The sequence below is a fragment of the Chrysemys picta genome, chromosome 2 (genome assembly GCF_011386835.1).
Source record: "Chrysemys picta bellii isolate R12L10 chromosome 2, ASM1138683v2, whole genome shotgun sequence".
NCBI lineage: Eukaryota > Metazoa > Chordata > Testudines > Emydidae > Chrysemys > Chrysemys picta.
Window position 1 is genome coordinate 57,777,082 of NC_088792.1, and position 12,310 is coordinate 57,789,391.

The 12,310-nt window shown below is 41.8% G+C and overlaps 1 long non-coding RNA gene across 1 annotated transcript in view; it reads left to right on the plus strand.

Moving 5' to 3' along the window:
* The window catches only part of LOC135981095 (uncharacterized), an 87,315-nt gene extending 77,641 nt beyond the window's left edge, over nt 1-9,674 (plus strand). Inside the window, exons 2-3 of the long non-coding RNA XR_010598060.1 lie at nt 4,911-4,988; nt 9,025-9,674. This is a non-coding gene — a long non-coding RNA (uncharacterized LOC135981095). The remainder of the gene's footprint in view (nt 1-4,910; nt 4,989-9,024) is intronic.
* The last annotated feature ends 2,636 nt before the right edge of the window (nt 9,675-12,310 follow it).

Sequence of the window (12,310 nt, forward strand, 5' to 3'; positions counted from 1 at the left end):
TGTTTTTCTTTTTTGTTGTTTATTATTGAAGATAGTAACAAACATCCTGTCAGGAATAAGGATGTGCAGTAGAGCCAGTCTCCAGATGGCCTAATGAGAGTAGCTGCCTACTTGGCTACCCCATCTCATTGGTGGGAAGAATCAGAAGACTGGCTCTTAAGCCCAGCACCAGTTTGGCAGTTTCAAGCTGTCTGGAATGGCTCAGGAGCATGAGTATCGACCTCAGGGCAGGTTACAAACCAGGCTGTGAGTTCTATACTTAGATTTCACCAACCCAATATCAAGTGTGAACTCCTCAAGGACTAGATCAGCCTTATAATGGAGTCACAGACAGTCCCCTGGGGTATTCTGATCTATCTTGACACTCGGGCAAGTTTGCCATTGGGATAGATGGTCCCTTACACCAAACATCACAACAGGACTCAGGTTACTCTCAGTCCCAAAGGATCAGTACTTACTCCAGATCAGTTGCACCTTTGATCCTATAGCAAAGACAACACTTGTTGCCAATCCTTTAATAAATTAACTGAAGGTTTATTTACTAAAAATAAGAAATTAGTTACAAGGTTAAAGCAGGTAAACATACACACATAAATGTGTTATAGTCTTAGGTGATAGAGGCTACTGTAATATGCAAGCTCTATACATCCTCTAGGGCTAACCCAGGCTAAGCAGTTGGGGTTCCCTTACTTATGTTTAGTATCAGAGGGGTAGCCGTGTTAGTCTGGATCTGTAAAAAACAACAAAGAGTCCTGCGGCACGTCTGACGAAGTGGGCATTCACCCACAAAAGCTTATGCTCCAATACGTCTGTTAGCCTATAAGGTGCCACAGGACTCTCTGTTGTTTTTTACTTATGTTTAGAAATCTTGCCCTCCTAAAGTCCAAGCTGCACAGAGCTCCAGCTTCTTGTCAGGGATTTTTGTTCCCTTCCCCCAGAGTTGAAGATGATGGGTCAAGTCCCCAGGCATGTCTCCTCTTCAGGGTGTGGGGAGAGCAATTAACAAAGTCTTTGTTCTCTGATGTTTTACAATGGCTCATTTAGTTTCAATGGGCCTTCTTGGTGGGCAGGATCTAACACCTTTTGTAGGAAGCCAGCATTTTACATTGCTTAATGTTCCGTTCCTGCTTGATGACTTACACAGTTACAGAGGTTTACAACGCAAACACTCAATGTAACCTTATAATATGGGGTACAGATGTTAAAGTGAGATTACTACATGCTGCATCCTACAAGCATTTCATAAAATCTGAACACATTTTCATAAACTTAACACCTATTTTAACAAGACTAACACACAGGGGAGCCAGACTGGTTTCCAGCTACGCATTGTTCAGTGCTCAGTTGAGGCCTAGGAGCTATGGCATGAGCTGGTACCTGGTATGCCAGCATCACAGGCGGCTGCTCAATGCATTCGCCCATGGCTGCGGTAGCGCCTGCCCCTGCCTCGCCTCACTCCAGATAACCTGGCTCTGTCCACTCCGTTCCAATTCCTGACTTCTGACTTTGGCTCTGACCCTTGGCTTTGGCCTCTGGCCTTTGACTCCTGCTCTGATCCTCGCTCCCCTTCCTGATTACCGACGCCTGCTCCCATCACTAGGCACGACCACTGATGTCCCAGTTTCTGACACAAACTCTTTTCATACAAAGAGTTCAGTGTGTCCCTTTTACTTCTCTATTTTGAAATCCTAATCCTACCATAATGATGCTGTTATAATTTCCATAGCAACTAATTGATATAAAAATGACTCCATACAGGGAATAAGCAACAGGAGCAGATGAACTTTTAGGAAACAATTATATTTTCATGCAGGTAATCAGTAGTACTAAAGAACATGGGACAAAAAGTAGAATACATTACATTAGCAGAATGGTTTCTAAATAGATTGACATTTCAAAGAAAGTGTTGAAAAATAGTGTCCCCTTAAACTTAGAGTGCTGGGACTTGCACACACAGTCAGTATTGTTAGCCATGCATCTCTCCCCTACCAATTTTGTTGTGGCAGAAAATGTACCCACTGAAGTGTTTCATGTTACTTTTTATAACTGCTTCCTTGTTCATCATTTCAGAGAACAGGATGTGCAAGAAAAGACTGACAAACCTCTAGCTGGTATAAACCAAACTGCTCATAGCACAGCATCTAGACCTTTTTTCAGCTATGAATAAAATACAGATCTGGCTAAAAGGGTCTAGACAGGATTTCCTTTATGGAGCACTAGCTGTTTTGTGGTTGGAAAGCAGTAGCATAATAGAAACAACCCCTCCCCCCTCATAATAGATTGTCCATTTTCATTGGCAATTTTGTAGTCCTGTTAGATTTTTATTTGTATTACAAGATAGAACATGTTTTAAATGTGACAAGGATCCCTGGAGTTTGAGTTCCAGTGTGTAATGCAATCAGTTATTAGCAATTCCAACCCCCATTTTTCCCCGCCGCAGAGGCCTCCTGGCAGTGTGAAGTTTCTGTGCACAAGGGAGGGCAGATTTTGGGTGGCTGAATAAAGGGGCATGTACCCCGGGCATAGTCCGAGTTCAGCTTCATGGAGACTCCTTGCACATAAGATGAGGATGGGAAACAGGTGGGCTGGAGACTGAACATGAGGATCTACTGTTATATGGATTCTCCCATCCTTGCCCCACTGCAGAGGACATACAAGGAGCTACAGGGACTACGCTGTCCATTAGACTGGAAAATGTTCTGTGCGGCTCCTGCATGGAGGTGGGGGGGAGTAGTCTTAGGGAGGGTATTAGAGTGCTTGAATTCACACAATGGTAATCTAAATCTATCACTGGCAGATAGATTTGGTATTTATGGTGCACCATGGTGGGGTTTCGTGTCCCTGTCTTATGGCTTCCTCTGCTCTGTAAGCTTCCTCTGCTCTGCTCCTCTAACCACACCCCACACCGATACTGAATTTTGTAAAGTGAAACACAGGGAAGAGTCTGGCTAATTAGCACAAAAGTACTGATAAATGTTAGCTCTCCATCAGCAATACCTCCCATTTCCCAAAGCATGGAACTCTGGGAAATTTTTTGCAGGTACTACTTGTGGGTCAAAGTTGAATAAGAGCCTGGTCCAAATCCCATGGTAATCCAAGAGAGTGTTTCCACTGACTTTAAAAGTAATTGTATCAGGCCCTAAAATCACATATATTGATGTAGAACTTGCTTTAATGGGAATGTTGGAATGGTTTAACTGTAGATCTTGCGCTGCTTTAAGCCACAGCCACATGTGTCAAATAAAACCCAAACTGACAATAAACACACCCTGCTAGGGTTCTCATCAGCTCAGTGAAAGTTTGCTGTTGTGTGTCTGAGGTAATGTGTCTGTTTTGTTTTGTTTTGTTTTGTTTTGTTTTTAAACGATTGCTGTTTGAAGAGCCCTTGTTTTACACAGGAAATCTGTCCTTGCTCACTTTGAGACTGATTCAGACGGGAACTTTTAATAATCAGGAAGTTTGGCTCTTAAAGTGAAATGTGACCCAAGCAGCTGAGCTGCAAATAAGAAGTTGTGATTGAAAAGGCATCTTCATGAAATGAATAATTGAAAATATCTGGCCTCATTTTAGACATTTATGGTAGCATACTGGATCTTTATAGTAAACAAGAAGAGATGACAAGAAACACTTTCAGATGTGGTCACGGAGCTCTGAATGCAGTTAGAGGAAAGCAGAGTTCATTCCTCCATGTGGAAAACAAATTTTTCCATAAATTTCTGTACGTACAAAAGTAAAATGCATTGCATGTCTAATGTAAGACACATGGCAATATTCAAGATCTGTATTTAAAATGCGGTAAAGCTGGATAAAGTAAATTAGTATTTATATTAAGATTGCATTGAAGGACCCAATCAGGATTGGAGGCTTAGTGTACTAGGCATTGTACAAACACATCAGAGTCCCCACCCAGAAGCATTGACAAAAAACAAAGGATGAGGAAAATGGTTACAACATACAAGCAAAAGGTCAGGGTTGTTCAGGTATGTGTCACATTAGTTTGGGGGTGGGATAAAGACACTTGGGGTTAAATTAGGACAGAGGCAAGGATTGTTGGTGCAAGAAAGGGATGTCTACAAAAAAGAGAGGAAGACTGACAAGGCGGGGAGATAGGAAAGGGTAAAAGAGAGTAGAAATATGGCGGGATGAAGATGAAAAACACAGTGGCCCACAAGAGCGAGGCTGGGTTGCTAAGGGCTGCAGTGGTAGGAGTGGGACGAGATGAAGGTGACCAAAAGCAGCACTGCAAATGAGAAAAATATCTTGAGACTAAATTACAGAGTTGGGTGAGTGACACTGCCTTGAGGCTGCAGCTGCTCTTCTCCATGTGAAGGGGGGCAGGAGAGTCTGTTAGGCCCAGCGCCTTGGGGGTCCATCTGGGGAAGGAAGGGTTGGCTAGCCAATTGTTATGACATGCACAGTATAATACGGAATAGCTAAGTTGGTTGTTAAAAGTGAAACGTGAATGTAGAGGTGAGTATTTTATAGATGGTAGCATAACAGCTCTGGGGCGGAGGGCATGCATCCCCAAGCACTCCTGGAGTTACTTTGCACGAGTGTAAGTGATGACAACACAAGGTACAAGGCAGGTGGAATCAGGTCTATTCTGCCTGCCTTCCACAGGAAGAATACCTCCCCCACTCTAGTTCAGTGCTGTAGAGACTTAACAGAGCCCTTCGGGACTGGTGGTTGAGAGCTCAGCAAAGATATTTGGCCAATACACAGCAGCAGTTTAAAAAACAAATGAGATGCTTGAGTTCATTAAAAAAAACCCTACAAAATAATGGAGAAAGTGTTGCTCTAATGTAATAATGCAATGTGAATTCAAACTACAGTGCTTCATGTGTTGACATGCAGCGACTTTCTGCTATTATGCTAATTACAGCAAGTTATTATTTTTAATGTTTTTCCAGATTTGGGTAATGCTGAATACAAGACTTCAGAGTGTTTTTGAGCTGATGGATTGGAGAGGCAGTGGTGCAGAACACACTGTAAGAGCAAAAAATAAAATTAAAGTGAAAACATTTTACATATTTTCAGTGACTTTTAAAACTATTTATCGTTTGTGTCAGTTGAAATACCTACCAATTATTTTAGTTTAAAAATATGCTAGTTTCAGGTAGCTCAGAGGCAGGGACTTTAATCTTTTTTTTTTTTTTTATACAGCACCTAGCACCTTACAAAGCACTGGCTGGGATGATTTAATTGGTGTTGGTCCTGCTTTGAGCAGGAGGTTGGACTAGATGACCTCCTGAGGTCTCTTCCAATCCTAATCTTCTATGATTCTTCAAAAGTAGGTTGGGTGTGAACCTTTTAATAAGAAACCAGATTTCTGTATTGTCTGTAAAAATGACATAATTGCACAGCTGACTATTTTAATCTGGATTTTGCTGTTAATTCCTCTTGGGTGACATCCATCTTCGCTGTATTGACTCATAATAACAGCACTAAGCAAAACTTTCCAGGAGCAGCTAGAGACTTTCTAAAATCACTTTAAGACACAAAAATGATCTTTCAAAGAGGAAAGCACTTAAGGAAAGCTCAGGAATCAGCAGATTATAAGTGGAAAGTACAGGACAGGGCTAAAGCGGGGTCACTGGGGAAAGGATGTACACATAGTTGCTCCTCCTCCAACCCCCCAGAGATCGACAGAAAAGGTGGAGGATATTTAAGGTCTGATTCTCAGAGTGCTGAGAACGTGCAGCTCCCACTGATTCTGGAATTCAGGGTGCCCAGTGACATGTTATGGAATCATGACATATTAAAGGCTATTGTTTTAATTGGATGGTCTTGTCAGGAACACAAGCACTGACTAAATGCTCCAGATAAAGAATGCTTCCCACAGGAACTAAAAACAAGGGGGGAAGGAGGAAATTAATACAAATTCCCAATACTGAAACAATGCAGGTAACAAGTCTTCTGAAGTTTTACCTGCCTGAGGGAAAAATCACATAGATTGGTCTGACTTGGTTCAAAAGCCTTAGTGGACAAAGAACTTGAAATGGAATAAAACAACCCTGATCTGAGAACGGATAGGCATTAGACTGTGACCAATGGAACCAGGCCTGTGGGAGGACCTGAAGTGTTTTAGGCCTACTAGGGTCTCCATGTGGAACAAGGGTTATACCCGGTAAGCTAGGCATGAATATAAGCTGTTTATTGTTTTGAAGATATGTTTTCTCTGTAATGCCTTTGTTCTGAATAAATAATACTTAACTAGCCAGCTTTCAGAAAGTAAACCCTGGGAGAACAGACTGCAGGTGCTGAACTGAAGTCAGAGCTGCTGAGGTAATCTCAGTGAATTGCAGGGGTGTGCAGCCTAAAGCCTTGGACTGGACAGAGACAATCACAGGGGTCTGCCCCAAGAAAGGTGATGCCTGGAAGCCTGAGAGCTAAGTGATATGCCCTTGAGGAGACCACAAGGAGTTAACCACAGTTAACGTGGGTACTGTGACAATCAGCACTTCTGAATAATTAGTGCCTTAATACTGCCGAAGGTGGGGTGCCCAGGAAAAGTATTGGGTGGCAAAGTCATAGCAGCACAGCTCCAATGGAGATGTGACAGAGGGGCTAGAGATTTTATATTGGCACAAGCACTATGCACATTTCCCTGGCCAATCCTCTCTGGTTGGGGACAGAACAAGTAGTCATTGTGCCTATCATTCCTCACAAGAAAGCAATCTTAAGAAAGCTCTGCAAGGGGAATCATCTCAGTGTGATGCAAATATTTAGCCCCAATTATTTAATATACAAAAGAAAATGTAAATGAGGAGGGCAGGAAGAAATCACAAAGGGAGAGCAATTGGCTGTAAGAATATAATTGTTTAGTCCGTGCATCCTAGAGCTGACTGAAAGTTTCCCAGTGGAACAGTTTTTCCATCAGAAAATGCTGATTTGATGGAACTGAAATGTCCTAATTGCGACAAAACTTTTGATGGAAACCAGACAAACACACACGGAGATCATGAGGGTGCCTGGCTTTCCAGGCTGTCCAGTTTCCCGCCCGCCCAACTTCCCAGGCTGTTTGTTTAGCAGGTGAGTGGGTGGGTTGTTTGACTCCCCAGCATATGCCGCCTTGGTTGTGATTAAGAACACAAATATTTCAGAAATGCAAATTTTTCTGCAGAATGGAAATACCATTTCCCACATAGCTCTAATGTAATTCTTATATACTTTGCTTAGATCTGCTCCAATCAAGGCAAGTGTAATTCATGTAAAAGAGAGAAAAATGGGGAAAAAAATCATTTTTATTTGAAATTTTTCCAGTTTTGTTTGAGAAGTTTCACTTAAGTGGAGATGGGAAAAAACACCCTTTCTCTCTCTCTTTTTTTTTTTTTATTCCACCCATTATCCCCACTCCTGCCACCGATTATTACCACTGGATAAAGGGAGGTGTAAAATGTAAAAACGAGAAAAAGAAGGTGACATGCTTTCCTTTTTTTTATTTCATTCCCCCCAAACCAAAATGAATAATTACTAACTCGCTCGCTCCCTCCAAAAATACCCCCCCCAAAGAAAAAAATCAGTGAAAGCAGAAGTATTCTTATGAAAATTTCCATTTAGTTAAAGGCCATTTTTCATTAAAAAATTGTTTTGCAATGGAAAAACCGTTAACCAACTCTAACTGTGCTCTTTTTGATCCAAGTGCACTGATTCAGTTGAGAATCTTTCCACTGATTTCACTGGGCTTTTGAATCCAGTCCCTTATGAGCAAATGTTGTCTTGTTTCCACATTATGTTAAAAGGAGATCCAAGGCTTTATAAAACTTTTCCTTAGACATATTATGCTACATGTAGTTTCATTTCTGCATGTCTTTGATTTGTGTGTATGTGGCATCAAAAGATATGAAGTAGAGAGAAGTATGGGTTTACTTCCCTTTTAGAGAGGTTTCATGGTAACTTCTCTGTTGACTGGTGTTTTCATATATAGCAGCCCATTGGACTATTTAGTTTTCAATATGGAAGAAGAGACTTGCATTAACCTATTTTCATGGCAACCTTCACGGAAGATTTTCCAAACTAGTGATGAATAAAAAAGGTTTGCAGCCATGGAATTCCATTAGAAAAATTGATGTAGTAATATTTTAAAAGAAACCTGGCTATTTTAAATAGATTTTCTAAGGTCCTGCTGAGGACCCCTCCCAACACCCTATCTGCCAAAAATAAACTCTCTCTTCTTGCTTCTGCTCTGGAGCTACTTCTGCAGATGGCTCAGTGAAAAGGGGGGAAGCAGCCCTGGGGCGGGGGTCATCAGTCATGAACGACACTTCCTGTGCCTGTGGATGCGCTTGAATAGAAAGGATGCTCTAATGGTCAGTTCTAATGACAGGGAAGGATGTATCTGGAATCTGTTGCTATGTCTTAAAACCAAAGAATTAATGGTCCTATTAATTGTGCAGGCTGTACTGATTTTTTTAATACAAAACTTATTTACTTCCTTTTGGCAGAAAACTCCACTCAGTGTCTAAGGAAATACTCAAATTATTGGATAGCTATTTAGCTACCAGCTGGCCACTCCAGTGGTATTTGAGCATGAATTGAATTTAACATCTTAAGACTTATTATAATCTGTTAAGCACTGGGCCACGTAGAGTGTCTGGTGCAAAGCCACAATAGAAGATATTGTACCTTAATGGCACTCCCTTCTTGTGGTCAGAGCAGAGACCTGGCCATGGACTTGCCTCTTCTTTCTTGCCCATATTGGGATGGTCCATTAGTGGGAAGCAATCCTTGCACTCAGGTCTTAAATAGTAGCCAGCCTATTGTGGGACCTAAATTTGAAGCCATTTTTTATGCCCCCCTGCCCATCTTATGCATTCACACAGAGGATGGCCACAGTATGGCTCATAATCACTCAATCAAATAAACCAGGGGTATGTTGTAAGGGACACACTGTAGCTGGAAATATTATAAGTAGATGACAGAATTTCTTGGTGACTTTTGTTGTGCTTAGTTATGTGCAGATGTCTTCCCCTCTCCTTCAGGAGGTGCAGAACTTACTTTCTACCTTTATGGGTAATTTTACAGCAAATGGAAATAAGGACAAAAACTTTTCAACCTGATCGAGGAGGACATTGCACCTGTGCAGACTGCAGCACCAAGCCCCACTGAAGATGAAGGGGTTCCATGCTGGCCCAGCAGCCTGTCCACATGCTGTCAATTGCAGGATTGGGTCCTTGGATTGTTCCACTTTATCAGAGAATATTCTGTAGGTATTTTAGTTGTCTTCTGGTGTAATATCCAGTTAAGGGTCTGGAATAGTCTAATATTCAACACAATACATAGGGGACAGGAGTTACAGAGTTGTATTTATTTATTGTGGGGGAGGGGAAGTAAAAAGAACGGTGAAATAATACAATAGCAATTTCAGCAGGGAGTTGTTAAAAAGGATATTATATGTTTAGAATTAAAGGGCCCTGTTGATCTACATGTGGAGGGGACTCGCCTCACCTGGATATGTCCTTCCTGTGCAGAAGAAGGATCAGTACTCATGGTAAAACCCCTCCTTACTTTGATGTGGTAGTCTCTGTGGGATCCATGAGGATGAGAGGACTATGGCTTATACATGTCATCACCCAGGTCCCACAGTGAATTGTGGGAAAATTAATACAGCCCCTTTGAAGAGGATTACAAGGATGGTCCTCTTTGTGGAAGTCCCTCATAGCATGACTCCAGAAATAAAGACCTGAATAAAAACACCATAATCTTCCCAGCAAGTGGTGTTGATTTGCTTGTCTTTCCTCCTCCTCCTCCTCTTTATAGTTTCCCTTAACCTCTTCATCTAATGAAAATCCCTCTGCGCTAAGGTCAGCTGGTACCCACAATCTACTATGGTCACTGCTTTGAGCCTTTGCTGTGATTGTAGTATTCATCCAGCTTTCAAAATCAAGATGGCCCAGAAGACACTGATTCATCTCAATGCAAACATCGATTGTCAACTTAAAAATATACATGGGCTTTAACCATGTGTAATAGTCATGGTCATCTCTCTCAGTGATAAAATGCTTACTGTTCCTACTCTTTCCTTGCTGTGATGCATTCCCAAGTAGCATCGCCTTCCAGCAGCACATTTTTAATGGAGAAAGGTATGGCTGGAAAAAAATTTGGAGTGGCAAGGGATATGTTTTTTCAGTGAGAAGAGATGAATATCACCACTCAAGCAAAGCCAGCTCACTCCAACATGTGATGACCAGCTGCTGGAGCACATGGATTTAACATAGGGGGAGGGATAGCTCAGTGGTTTGAGCTTTGGCCTGCTAAACCCAGGGTTGTGTGTTCAATCCTTGAGGGGGCCATTTAGGGAACTAGGGTAAAAATCTGGCTGGGGATTGGTCCTGCTTTGAGCAGGGGGTTGGACTAGATGACCTCCTGAGGTCCCTTCCAACCCTGATATTCTATGATAAAGGGAAAGTTTAAAAAAAATGTTCAGCAAATTTACTGCTCATGAAAAGAGGTACATTGATAGCATTGGAAATTCATTCAAGAAATAGCTATAGCCCAGAGAACAGCAGTGCAAACATCATTGCTCTTGCCAATGTGCCTAAACCTTGATGTGGATGGGCCTCTAAGGGCAGGTCTTCACTACCCGCCGGATCGGTGGATAGAGATGGATCTATCGGGGATCGATTTATCATGTCTCATCTAGACGCGGATAAATCGATCCCCGAACATGCTCCCTGTTGACTCTGGAACTCCAGCTCGTGAGAAGCGGAAGCGGAGTCGATGGGGGAGCGGCAGCGATCGACTCGCCGCCGTCCTCATTGCCAGGTAATTCGACCTAAGATACGCCGACTTCAACTACGCTATTTGCGTAGTTGCGTATCTTAGGTCGACCGCTCCCCCGCCAGTGTAGACCAGGGCTAAGGGAAAGAGGCAGGGCCGGCTCTAGGCACCAGCGAAGGAAGCAGGTGCTTGGGGCGGCCAGTGGAAAGGGGAGACACGTCCGGGTCTTTGGCGGCAATTCGGCGGCAGGTCCCTCTTTGAGGGAGGGAAGGACTCGCCGCTGAATTGCCGCGGAAGAATGCAGCAGCGCGATTGAACTGCTGCCGAAGTACTGCCTATCGGATTTCTCTTTTTTTTTTTTTTTTTTTTTTTTGCTTCATTGCTAGGGGTGGCAAAATAGCTGGAGCTGGCCCTGGAAAGACAATTCACTAGGCCTGTTTCAGCATTGGCCTTTCAGCTGACGTGGAGAATCCAGTTAATTGTCATAGTAATTTGCTTGTATGAAGCTAGATTGAGTCCACCAACTCATTTTACATAGGCCAACAAATTAGCAACACCATTTATTCACTATTGACCTGAGGCAGATTTAAACCAGCAGCCTAGAGATGAAAGGATGTATATAGTACATGACTGATCTCTTGAGATAAGGAGAGGAAAGTTTAAAGATGAGAAATTGTAGACATTGAATATTTTTCTACTCTTCATCAAACAGAAGGGATTGTTTTAAATGAAGAGATTCAGAGGGATTAGGCTTTTAAAATAATTATTGGAGGAAGTAAAGTACTTGACTTCACCAGGTTACCTGTGGAATATCTAATTTATGCATTAAAATAATAGTTTGTATTTGCACATATTTTGTGTTTATGGTGACATTCACTCTGACTGTGCCAAACTAGCCTTCCTGTGCACCACTTATGCAAGTGTGAGAGAAGCAGGTGTAGAGCTTACACAGTAAGCAAGTTGAAGGGCGGTTCTTGATCAGTTTGGCTCCACACCCTGCCCACTTTCATCAATACACCTACAATTTGTGAACATTGTTTTAATTGACTGGCCATATTTGCATACAGTAAGCTATATTGTATGTTGAGGAACTGGTCTGGCCAGCAGAGGACACTAGTGTTAAGTTTTTGGAGAGGTTACATAAGAAAATAGAAATCTGGGAAAACATTTCAGGGAAAAAAGGTCAAACAAAAATGTCATGAACCATTACTGTACATCTATTTATATTAATTAGTGAGAGAGATAAATGAACCCTCGTCATGTGATCTATAAAACTCCTTTTTAACAGCCGTATTAAACAATATAGTTCCTTATTTATGACAATGTAATTACCAGTCTCTTTCAACACACACAAATCTAATAAAAAAAGATACTCTCCTAAAATAGGGCAAACAGCTTAAGTCAATAGCTAATAAAACTTTAGCTCCTTAAATAAATTCTGTTTTATTGGTCTGTTCTGGAGAGAAGTTGTTTTGTTTAACCAGATAAACATGTCAGTTTTTCCAGGACAATCAAGTGATTAGAAAAAAGTCTGTAAAAGGAGAAAAAAGGCCAGTGTTCCTCCAATTTGAGACGAATTGCTTTTTTCATA